The sequence below is a fragment of the Furipterus horrens genome, unplaced genomic scaffold, assembly GCF_987537825.1.
Source record: "Furipterus horrens unplaced genomic scaffold, mFurHor1.1.pri manual_scaffold_17, whole genome shotgun sequence".
NCBI lineage: Eukaryota > Metazoa > Chordata > Mammalia > Chiroptera > Furipteridae > Furipterus > Furipterus horrens.
In genome coordinates this window covers 109,431,938-109,444,494 of record NW_028327187.1, presented here as the reverse complement: position 1 = coordinate 109,444,494, position 12,557 = coordinate 109,431,938, and the positions used below count along the sequence as shown (strand labels likewise).

The window sequence follows — 12,557 nt, the reverse complement described above, 5'->3', positions numbered from 1 at the left end:
GAGGGAGGTTTAGCAAAGGAAAATAGTGGCATTATTCTGTCTTTAAATGTAAGGGAAGCAGTGGAGAGAAATAGAAACTAGAATCAGAAGACCCAGGTCTTGATTCTTTCTCTGTCATCATCTTCTAGTGGGTGACGTTGTACAATTTCATGTCAAGTAAGCAACACATTCTCCAGTTCTGTGAAAATGACATGGATTCCCCTCTTAGAAAGCAAGTTGACATCATGTTCATCGTACCTATTTACTAGGGAAAATACTAACTTCAGGAGGGGGGGATAGTTACACAAAAAGATATACATTACTGTGTTTCTTGTAATAACAAAAAATTGGAAATGATCTACATGGCCAAGGTTAGGGAGTTCAGTGCAACAGGTAGGGTTAAGAGCAGGTTCCCAGTCCAGACTGGATTCAAATCCCAGGTCAACCACTTGTTATGTAACCTCGGACAAGTTACTTAAGGTCTCTCTTCTTCAACGTTCTGATCTCTAAGATAATGATAATGCCTACTTCGCAGAGTTAGTTTGAGGCTTAAATGGAATTATATATATATATAAGTTCTGGAGATCTTTTCCACAACAGTGTGAATATTATTCACATTACTGAATTGTACACTTAAAAATGGTTAAGATGGTAAAAAAAAAAAAGTTAAAAGTTAATGAAGCGATAATAATAACAGGGGCAATCGTGGATCATACTCTCCAGTTAGAAAAGGATGCAAATTTACATAGTGTATGAGCAAAACAGTGTGGAAAATGCAGAGAAAAATACTGTGTTTCCCCTTCCCTTTTTAGTTCTTGGCCACCACTATGCCACGTCAGCCCCTAGGGCCCCAGACACCTTTCCTTCATTCCTCTTGTCAAAGAAGAAAAAGGCCAAAATTAAAAAGATAACAATAATTCCTTAAAATAAAAGTATAATGAAGTAATAAAGAGGAGCAAAAGGGAACCAGAGCAACATTCAAACTGTTTATTGGATGTCTACAATCCTGACGTTTACTCTATACTGTTTATGGATTCATTAAACAGACAAAGGTCTATTCAACAAACTCTAGTGTTGTATTAAAAAGGACTATTTTATTTATTTATTTTATTAGAAAATACTTTTCCCTCTGTATTTTAACGTTTAATGAAAAATTAAACCTTTAATAATAATAATAATAATAAGTAATAAACCTTCAATATTTGAACAGCAAAGAACTGTGGTATTGCCAATATTTTACTTGTAGGCTTTGGGGGACCGGCCTGTTCTGGCTTGCAGGGTGATCTTGCTTCCCTCGAGTGCCCAATGTCCTAGGCCGCCCTGGAGCACCTGAGGAAAGGTGGGAGTAAGGCCCCAGCGAGCCGTACCCTTCAAATTACGGCACTGCCGGGGCCCCCCACCTTTGCTGTTTTTCAGTTGGGACGTTGGCTGCCGGGATGGGAGGAGCCGGGTATCTGTCATTATGCTTCTAAGATAAAAGCATTCTAAAAAAATAAATTAAATAAATTTTTTTAAAGGGAGGGAGCAGGGGAAGTACGTCGTGTTTCTATCTTTTAATCCAGACAACTCAACGAATAGTTAAAAGAAATCGGAAAAGCATATAGCTGTGGTTCCACTGGGGCTCGAACCCAGGACCTTCTGCGTGTAAAGCAGACGTGATAACCACTACACTATGGAACCTCCGCTTAGGGAGATCCCATCATTTATTAAGTCATAGTCACGCATCAGAGCTATCCGCCCCGCCCCCGCCCCCGCCCCGTTGGAACCCCGCCTCTCTGACGTAGCTCCACCCCCGCCGTGGCCCCGCCCGGCTCCCAGGATCCAGCCGAGGCTCTCACGTTTTGGATCGTACCTGCGCGCCGAATTTGTTGTACTTGCGGCTAGGTTTACCCGCGGCCTAGAGTGCCCCAGCTAGTCGTCCGTCCCCAAACTTTCCCTCACTCGGGGCGTCAGCGAGGCGGCCCCAGCGGGCGAAAGCGGATCATGGCCGGGGCACAGACCGTTCTGGCAGCTTCCCTTCGCTGGTGAGGGGTCCGCACTTTCCCCATTTTCCCGACGGGCACACTGAACCGCTTCTGGCCGTTTGGAGAGCGGACAGGAACCATATTGGGATCCAAAGATTTAGGCAGCGTGGGGTCTGGGGTGAGCTGGGGAGCGGAGGTCCCTTTTATATCGGCATTGGTTTTGCCAGGGTTGGGAAAGGCCACTCGTGAGTCGGCCTCTCGGCACAGAATGTAAGCTCCCTTGACTTTCTCCACAGCCTTCTCTCGAGCGGGGCTAATACTGCAGGACTTCTCTTTGCTCTCGGCTCGGGTGGGGTTGGGGTGGCGTAGACAGGACACCCCCCTTTATGGCTAGGGTGTGTGTGTGAAGCAGGAGCAGACACAAAATTTGAGGGTCCCAATGCCAAATAAAAATTGCCAGGCCTTTTGTTCGTAAGTTATTAACAATTCCGAAACGGGGACCTCAGAGCACTAAACGCATGAGCCTGGTGCTGTGCTTCCAGGACCGTGATCCCTAGAATAAGGTGCTGGGGCTCTCCATTCCAAAGGGTACCTGTCTGGTTTCCTTCTTGGTTTTCGTTGTCAGTGCCATTCACTCACACCCCCTGCTGCCTCCCCCCTCCGCCTCCGTGCCTCTGGACAGATCTTTGTCACCATCCTATCAAGCTTGAGAACCACTTAAAACCATTGGGAGGGCATCTTTTAAGTGCTGAGTGGGACATGGCTGAAGGCTGCCGCTGTTCTTTTCTTTGGCATCTTCCTCTGAAGCTAGCAGAATGGAGAAATGCTGCTGGTTGTATGAAAGCAACCCCTTCAGCTAACGCCCTGAAAGAAAACAGGTGTGTGAAGCTGCGCTAATCTGAGGGGCATAATGGCTTCCAGTCCTCTCTTGGCTACTCAGTAGCTGTGTGCTCTTGAACTTGTCGGTTCATCTCCCAAGCCTCAGTATCCTGCTTTATGGAATGCATGGGTTGGACTAGACACCCCCACTTTCCCCTCTGGATCTAAATGTTATCCCAACTATCCAGGTGGGAAAATGGAGGTAGTTATATGCCATGTAAGAGTCAGTGAGCCACAGGGACTCCGGAATGCTCGGTGATAAATATATCCCACCTGTTTCCAAATCCCTGTGAGTTCCTAACAAGGCTGCCCAAAACTGGGCCTAAAATTATATTGTGTTTGGGGTTTGTGTCTCTAGGGAATGCTTTACTCTCCCTCCAGCTTTCTGTCTACCCTTGCTATAAGGGTGGGTTCACCAAGTGCAAGCTTTAGTCTACTCCCCACATGTATATGAAGGAAAGAAGCTAGTGTACCTCTGACGCATGCAACATAGGGTTCTGCCTTTAGTGAAAAACTCTTCTTGCTTTTCTCCATTTTGACAAGGAGGGAGACATGTTCCACTTCCTGCCGCCTTTAAGGTGTAGTTATGGTCTATAATTAGTGAAGTGCAGTATGGTTTACAAAGCACTTTCACATACATTCATTCCTATGAGGTAACCATAGTAAATATTGCTATCTCTTTTTCAGCAGAAGTTGAAGCCAAAGATATTGAGTGCCTTTGTCTGAGGCCACTCTGGTGAGTGCCAGGACTGGGTTCATGACACCTAAGTGATATTGGGAGGCCCCTGTCCAGAAAGGCTACATGTTTTTCCCATAAGAGTGCCATGGTCTCTTGTAATATTTTGTATGCACGCAGTGAGGAAATGGATACTTCTTTATCTTTTGTAATTTTTAAATGAAATCCTCAAAAGCAGGAACCAAGGACCTATGGAAATAACTGTTGATCAGTTTCCCTTGAAACTGATGGAGTGGTGGATAGTGCCTAAGATGGCCACAGTTTTGCCTGCCACTTCAGTCTCTTCAGTTGGATTTTGAGGCCTGTCACCCCCAGGTATGCCCAAAACACCTCAACAACTATGAGACAAATACATAAACTAGTAAATAAAGACTACAAGTCACTTCAGGGTTTTTTGAGTCCTCTGATTTCTCATATATTAACTGTGGCTTCACCAGTGTTTGGCTCAACCAAAGAGACTATAGTCCCAAACACCAAGCTGAAGCTCAGCTGACCTGGTTTTATTTAGAAAAACTATACTATGTCTTTCAATGAGTACTCAAGTATTTGCTAAATAAAGTGAATCATTACCTTGATATGATAGAGCTCACCTTATTTTTCCCCTTTTTCAGTTCATCATGTTCAAAACATTTAAAACTAGTCTATTGCAATGGATATTTGTTGTTTTTTGCCCATCTACCTTTTCATAGGTGCTTGAATCCCTCTGTCTTCTTACTCTGCTCAAGTTCTTTGGTCATTTTTATCACCCGTTTGCTTTTGTGCACAATCTGCTAAATTCAGTTCTCCTTACTTCACCCCTGAATGTGGCCTCAAGAAGAACACACATTCAGACCTATGGGTTTCATATTAAATTCTTGACTACTTACCTCAGGCGAGCCCTTGATGTGGCCCAGAAACATGCCCACTTCCCCTGTCCATTCATTGTCCACCTTTCCTTAAGGACATTGTCATATCTTGTTTCCTTAAACTTCCTATACCTCCTTCCCCAATCTTGCAGCTGATGAACTTGCTTCCTGTTTCCATGAAAAAGTGGAAACAATCAGAAGAGAGCTTCCACAAGTACCTCCCACATCTGCCCACCTACCTACATCTGTGCCCTTATAGATCTAGACCCAGGCTAGAACACAGCCTTATTGACATTTGGGACTGGGTAATTCTTGGTTGTAAAAACCTGACCTATATATTATAGGATGTTTCACAGTATCCCTGGCCTCTACTCACTGGATGCCCACAGCACCCCTCCCTCGGTCATGACAACCCAAAATATCCCCTGGGGGGGACAAGGTCTTGGGGGCTATTGGCAATGTCTGCAGACACTTTTTGTTGCCATTACTGGGGGAGGGGTTTGGGTACTACTGGTATCTAGAGGGTAGAGACCAGGGATGTGGTGGAACATCCTGCATTGCACAGAACAGCGCCTACAACACAGATTTACCTGGTCCTAAATGTCCGTAGTGCTGTGGTTGAAAAATCCTGCCCTAAATGAATTGTCTGCATTCCCATCAAAACCCAGCCCTCCACCTGTTCCTGCGTGAGTCAGAGACAACTCCATGGCATGTAACACACATACTATTTTGACAGTGTCTTTAATCTGCCCACCAGCTACAGAGGTACTGCCGAGTGTTCCAGTCCCCTGACAGGTTTATTATCACATGTCCCTGATATATCTAGAAGCACAATGTTGGGCAGTGTGGGAGTTTTACAAAGAAGTGTACGATAGGCCCCATCTTAAGGCATTTGAAGAACATTAATGAACCCAAAGAACTAATTTGTTGCAAGAAGTTAATGTATGATAATGGTTTTATGTAGTTTTCCTAATTTAGGACGTTATTGAATTTTAATTAGACCCTATCTCCTCTCTCTTAAAAAAGAAACTCAGAAGTGGAGAAGGCAGTGGGGGGGGGCATGGTGATCTTCAGAAAGCTGCCTATCTATAATCCCCCAAGTCCCCCACAACACATTCAATGAGTTTAGATTTGATAGAGATAGCCACTCAAGAGAGAAAGAGATCAGCTCAAAATACATTGTCTTCCCCTCCCTTATTTATATGTCTTGCAATGCCTCTAGTTTTTAAAGTCACTCTTCTGGGACTATGTAACTGAGCACAGAACAATTTGGCTACTCCCCACTCCTGCAGAACCCCACTTAAAAGAAAATGTCTGATAGCAGTGTCTAGCCAATGGTAATTAGTGACAGAAATGAAATTGGCTACTCCCTCCACTTCCCCAACACTTAATGTCCTCTTTAGATTTTCAAGTGGATTCAACTGTGCACACAATGGGACTTGCCTCTAAGCTTGATGGGAATATTTCAAGAGTGGTGCAGGTGCTTAACAAAAATCATATAGTGACTTTTGGTATGCAATTAGGGTACAGTTTGAAGTCTATATGTAATCATAAAACCAAAACTAATTAGTAGGTTAAATCAGAAGCTATCTGAAGACTAGTAGCTTTTCTCTGCTGAATCTTGTTAAAATGAAGTAGATTCTATTTTGTGCAGATTGAGCAGGCTGCCATGACAACTGTCTGAATATTATTTTAGTATTAGTCATAGGTTTCCAGTGTCTGACTGTGGGTCCAACGTTTATTCTAAAACCTAGATGCACATCTATTCTTAAAGGAGTCCTCCTGAGCATATTTACAAAAAAACAGAAACTGGGCTTTTTTGTTTGTTTGTTTTGTTCGAAGAGAAGTTTGAATGAATTTGCACAATTGCAAATTGTAGATTTTATTGCTGTTCTTTTCTTCTGGAGAGGTGATTTGGGTATGAATTTATATTGTACTTGACTATAGATTTTATTAAATAGACACACTAGAGCAGAGTTTGGAAAGTTCCCCTCAAGGTATGTAATGTTTATGTTAAATTCTTTTTTTCATCTAACAGTATCAGAAGGAATCTGTGGTTACAAGTGACAGAGGATTCAGCCCAAATTGAGTTAGCAAAACCAGTCTCAAATGAATCTGACTTGAACATTCCAAAGGTAAAATTTCATCCGGCAGTTTACGATGGAGGGCTCCAGCTCCATTTCCCTGCCTTTCTTTTGGTCTGCCTTTCTCCATGTATCAGTTGCACCCCCTAGACTGGCTCTCCTCATGGTAACAGCTTTGCTTAGAGCATCACATCTAGGGGGAAGAGTGAGTTTGTGTCCCAGCACTCTCTCCAGGAACCCTGAGATTCAATGGTATTGCCTGTCTTTAGCTACAAGGAGCTCACAGGAATGCTCCCTTTTGCCAGAAAAGGATGTGCTAACTGCCTTAGGCCTGAGTTACGTGCCCATCCCTAGATAGTTACTGTTTCTTTGGAAGTGGGCTCATGCTAATTGACATAAACCAATCAGGGCCTGCACTTAGAGTGGGGTCAATCTCATGCAAACCACAGGGTTGAAAATAGGGAGAGGGTTGATTTCAAAAGGAAAATTGAGGCACAGTTGCAAGAAAATGAGGGAGATACTGTATTTGCTAGCCACCTGGTTAGGGTCCAGAAAACGGGGAAAATAATAATAGCTAACATTTATTGGATAGCTAACTATATGATCCCAGGCACTCAAACTGCTTTATAAGTGTATTAGTTAGAAAATGTATTTGGCTGTAGGTAGTAAGGTAAATGAAAGAGCAGACTTAACACAGAGGGTTGGTTTTTATCTTATGTGATATGAATTCAGGAAAGAAGCAGCTTCACACTGTCATGTTTCACGCTCCTCTTATCTTTCCGCAACATCATTTTCCGATGGAGGCTCTTTTCCTAACGTGCTCAAGAGGGCTGCTCCACTGCAGGCATTACGTCCTGGTTCCAGGAAGGATGGCAGAAAGGCAAAGAGGAATGGGCTCGTGACAGCTGGTCTGGTCTTCCTTTCCAGGAAGAAAGCTTTTCTGGGAGCGTTAGCTAATAGATTTCTACTTACATTGCACATGGATAGCCTGAACTGCAAGGGAACCTAGAAAATCAAGTTTTGTTGGCCAAACCCATTGCCACCTACAACAAAATTAGGATTTTATCAGTAAGAAAGAAAGGGAGAATGGATATTGGTTAGGTAACTATTGTGTCAGTGGCTGCCACAATGTGTTGTATTAACTCATTTATTCTTTATATCAACCCAGTGTGGTGGGTACTGTTACTGTCCTGGTTTTCTAAAAAACAGGCACAGACAGGTTATGTAATTTCCCCAAACTCACACACAGCTGCTAGATGATGGAGCTAGAATATGATCCCAGGCTGTGTGACTCTAGAACCACATTCTATTATGTTCCCAGGCACATCCTGACCCACAGGCTACACCATATTTCTTCTCTAGGATGTGTATCCACTTGGAAATTGTAGGCTCCCTCCTAGAAATGGTAGTTAATATTTGCTTAGCACTTTGTAGTTTATGGAGAACTTTCCACTTAGATCATTCCATTTATATATTATTATCCTCATTTCTTAAATGAGAAAACTGAGGCTCAGAGAAGTTATTAAGTTGCCCAAGTTCCCTGGGTTGTAATTGGCTGAGCTGACATTTCCTTGAAATGTCAAGACCTTACTCCTGGTTCCCTATCCTAATCCTCCTACTCTTTCATGCACAGACTTCATTTTAAATTTTTTTAAATGACAATATTTTTCTCTAGGTTCTGCATTGACTTCACAGTTTTCTCAGGCAAAGCAATCCAGAGAAATCTCAGCTCTCTCACCAACTCATTTTCAGTGTCCTTTGCACTTAGCCGCATCATCAGGAACATGGCTTATCAGCCGGAATTGTGTTCTGTAGTAAGAAACAGAGACCTAAAAAGGAAGGTTATTTTTATCTCACTGTAAAATCCAAAGCTTCATTCATGATATGGAAGTGTTCATTACAAAAAGTTCTTACCTACCTATTTAAGTAAAGAGTCATTAAACATATAGAAATTTCCTGGCCTTACATCAGGTTAATTTATATTATGTTTCCTTGAAACTGCTCTGTGAATCAGACTTTTCAGTCAGTAAGAATGACAGTCCACCTCACTGGGGCAGGTTAGTGAAGTTTCAATACATTACTGATAACCTCAGTTTGCTTATAATTGGTATTTCTCTCATTCTTTCCAAATATTTGAAATCTACTGATCTGACCAAAAAAAAAAAAAAAAAAAAACACAAGAATGTTGTAGAATAGATATAGTTTGACTTTAAAAGTCATGAAAGGGTGAGTTGAAAAAGAAATAGCGATTCAAACAAATAACCATACAGTGTTGTAGAGCAGTGCCACTCAAAGTATTTGTCACCATCACTTGGAAGCTTAATAGAAATACAGACTCATGAGCACCACTCCAGACCTACTGAATTAGAACCTTGAAGGGGCTGGGCCCAAGAATCTGTGTTTTAACAAGACCTGCAGGTAACATACAAACATTAAAGTTTGAGAAGCAGTGTTTTAGAGACTTTTATGGAAATGAAAATCACAGATTGTGCACTCTTTGGAATGTTTGTGAAAACACTAACTTCGGGTTTAGTAAACTAAAACCTATATTTGAAGCCCTGGGTTCTCCTTTAAAAGTCTCCTGATCATGGACTCCATTACTGTTCCAGGTCACTGAGCCTTAACTCAAGTGTGTGCTTGACTCTGTCCTGTCAACACCACCTAATTACTCTGTGTTCACCTTGCAGATGTCAGTTCAAAGGTTACTTCCTCAGAGAAACTTTTTGTGTGTGACCTGATTCAGTCTCATGATACATGTACTTCTTTGCACTTTTACATTTATTTGATGAATATTTACTTCCCCCACTAGGCTATAAACTTCATGAGGGAAGAGACATTGTCAGTTCTGTTAACTGATATATCCCCAGGATCTACAACAGTGTGTGATACACAATAGAAGCTCTACAGATATTTGTTGAATGAATATATGAATGAAACCAAGACAAAAATAAGTGCTCAAAGGAAATTGTTGAAAAGGTTTTCCAAAGTCTTCACCGTAAGTTCTTAGTTGTCTGAGGGTTTTGAAAAGAAAGCCACAGATCTTTCCCAGGCCTTGTTTTAGGTAATACTTTCAACATTTCTCTAAGAAACTATTCTTTGTTTTCTCTGTTTATGAATACAAAAATAGTTGACAGGAGGGGGATAATAGTGGCAAAAAGAAGGCTTGAGGAACCTTGTACCTGCTTTTTCAATAACCAGGAAGTGGGGTTTTTTAAGTATATTTTATTGATTGTGTTGTTACAGTAGTCCCAGTTTTTCCCCTTTGCTGCCCTCTGCCCAGTACCCCACTTCCCACAGCAATCCCACCCCCTTCTTTCATGTCTATGGGTCATGAATATAAGTTCTTTGGCTTCATCCTTTCCTATATTATTCTAAACTTCTCTCTGTCTATTTTGTACCAACCGATTATGTTTCTTAATCCCTGCACCATATCCCCATTTCTCCCCCTCCCCTCCCAGCTGATAACCCTCCAAATGACCCCTACACCTATGATTCTGTTCCTATTCTGGTTTGCTTCATTGGATTTTGTTTTTATTTTTTAGATTCAGTTGTTGATAGGTGTGAGTTTGTTGTCATTTTAGTGTTCATAGTTTTGCTCTTCTTTTTCTTAAGTAAGTCCCTTTGACATTTCATATAATAATGACTTGGTGATGATGAACTATTTTACCTTTACCTTGTCTGGGAAGCACTTTATCTGCCTTCCATTCTAAATGATAGCTTTGCTGGATAGAGTAGTCTTGGTTGTAGGTCCTTGCTTTTCATCACCTTGAGTACTTCTTGCCAGTCCCTTCTTGCCTGCAAAGTTTCTTTTGAGAAATCAGCTGATAGTCTTATAGGCACCCCTTTGTAGGGAACGCTCTACTTTTCTATTGCTGCTTTTAAGATTCTCTCTTTATCTTGAACCTTTAGCATTTTAATTATGATGTGTCTTGGTGTGGTACTACTTGGGTCTAGCTTGTTTGGGACTCTCTGTGCTTCCTGGACTTGTATGTCTATTTCTTTTTTTTCTTTTTTTTTTCTGCTCAGACCCAGAACCTTCCCATATATGTCTATTTCTTTTGTTGTGGCTACAGAGGCAAGACTGAACACTCTGAGACAGTGAATAGAGCAAGAAAGAGGGGTTTTATTGCGGGTGGCCAGTCCGAGACCAGCGTCTCAAAAAATAGGCACCAACCCCAAATGACGTTTAGGGCAGGGTTTATATAGGGGCTAAGGGCTTTATATCTTCTTTGGCGGAAAGCAGCCTTGGGAAGCGGGGTAGGGGAAGCAGGATAGTGCTGCAGGAGTGTTGTAACAGGAACAAAAGTTCGTAGGGCTATAAAGTTATCTCTGATTGCAGCAGCTGCAGCTCTTCAGTCAGGGTCGAACTCTCTGTAAAACAATTATCTTCAAAAGGCTAGATATCCTGTAAAATATAACTTTACAAGGGTTATAAACAAATCATAAGCAAATAGAAGGAGGTAGGAGCTATGGGAAGGAGCTGAGCTGGGGTCTCCCAGCTTGTAAATCACCGAGCGGCTGTAACATTCCCCCCTCTAGTCCCTAGATAAGACCTTTTAGCAGACCTTTGCAACTTCTTACAGAGAATAGCTGAAACTTCTTACAGAGAATAGCTGAAGCTTCCTACAGAGAATAGCTGAAGCCCCTACACCTTTGCCAAATTTGGTAAGTTTTCCTTCATTATTCTTTCACATAAGCTTTCAATTTCTTGCTCTTCCTCTTCTCCTTCTGGCACCCCTGTAATTTGGATGTTGGCATGTTTAAAGTTGTCCCAGAGGTTCCTAAGCCTCTCCTCATTTTTTTCAATTTTTGTTTTTTCATTCTATACTGGTCGACTGTTTCTTTCTTCCTTATGTTCCAAATCATTGATTTGAACCCTGGTTTCCTTCCCTTCACCATTGGTTTTGTGTGGGTTTTCCTTTATTTCATTTAGCATACCCTTCACTTCTTCCCTTATGTGTTTGCCATACTCAAGCATATCTGTCAAGCCTGTGAGCATCTTTATCACCAGTGTTTTGAATTCTGCATCTGTTAGGTTGGCTATCTCCTCATCTGTTAGGTTGGCTATCTCCTCATTGCTTATTTCTCCCACTGGAACCTTAATCTGTTCCCCTTTTTGGGCCATACTTCTCTGACAGGCTCTTGTGTTTGTTTGCCTCTGTGTCTTAGGTAGAGCTGTCACCCCTGTTATGTTGTAAGGGGTGGAGCCTTAGGTATTTGTCAGTATAGGTCAACCTGTTTCACCATGTTGTGGTGCCATATGTCGGGGAGGGGTCAGAGAGGGAATGATGCTGCTTGCTCAGCACTTGCCCCTTTTCCAGGCACTTCTCCCACTTTTGTATGGGACTGGTTCCTCTCTAGCTGTTGCCCTGGCTGTCGTTCCTAGAGTGGGTGGGTCTGCGGATATTCTAGGACTGTGGGGGCCCTTTAAACAAGCAGAGTCTGCTGAGAGACCGGCAATTTCTTCCTCTGCCCCAACCCGCACTTGATTTTCCCTGGTACTGGGACTGTGCACTGTGCAGTCTGGTAAGGAGCTGGGAATGCTTCCTAGGTGTCTCTCCCCACTTTTTAAAACATGTGACTGCAGTTTCCACTGGCCTGCCACTCCCAATGCCACCACTGCCACCACAGCCACGGCTGCCACCACACCATGTCCTCTGCCCTGGCTCTGCCCCTCCTACCTGTCTGGATGAGTATTTCTTCTTTACATCTTTGTTTGTTGGACTTCCATGCAGCTTGATTTTTCTGGAACTTATGGTTGTCTCTAGTTTTGAGGTAGTTGTATTCCTTCTTAGTTGTGGAGGGAGACCCAGCATATCTGTCTAGGCCTCCATCTTGGTTGGAAGTCAGGATGTGGGTTTTTCATGCAGGTTGTGTTCACATTACACTGGCAGGTGATGATGTCATAATTGCAGCTGACATCATGGGTTGCCAAGGCAACCTATTGAGGAGCCACTATATAAACCCCTACCTCTTATACACTACTCAGTTGAGGCTGAGGAGCCCTCCTCAAGTAACATCCCTAAACACGAGGGCAGATTGAGTCCTGAACCTCCAGCACAGGCTGAAA

The 12,557-nt window shown here is 42.6% G+C and overlaps 1 non-coding gene across 1 annotated transcript; it reads right to left on the bottom strand.

The window, feature by feature from the left end:
- Positions 1-1,586: 1,586 nt before the first annotated feature.
- TRNAV-UAC (transfer RNA valine (anticodon UAC)) lies at positions 1,587-1,659 on the bottom strand. Its single transcript has one exon. It is a non-coding gene; the product is annotated as a tRNA-Val (tRNA).
- Positions 1,660-12,557: the final 10,898 nt, after the last annotated feature.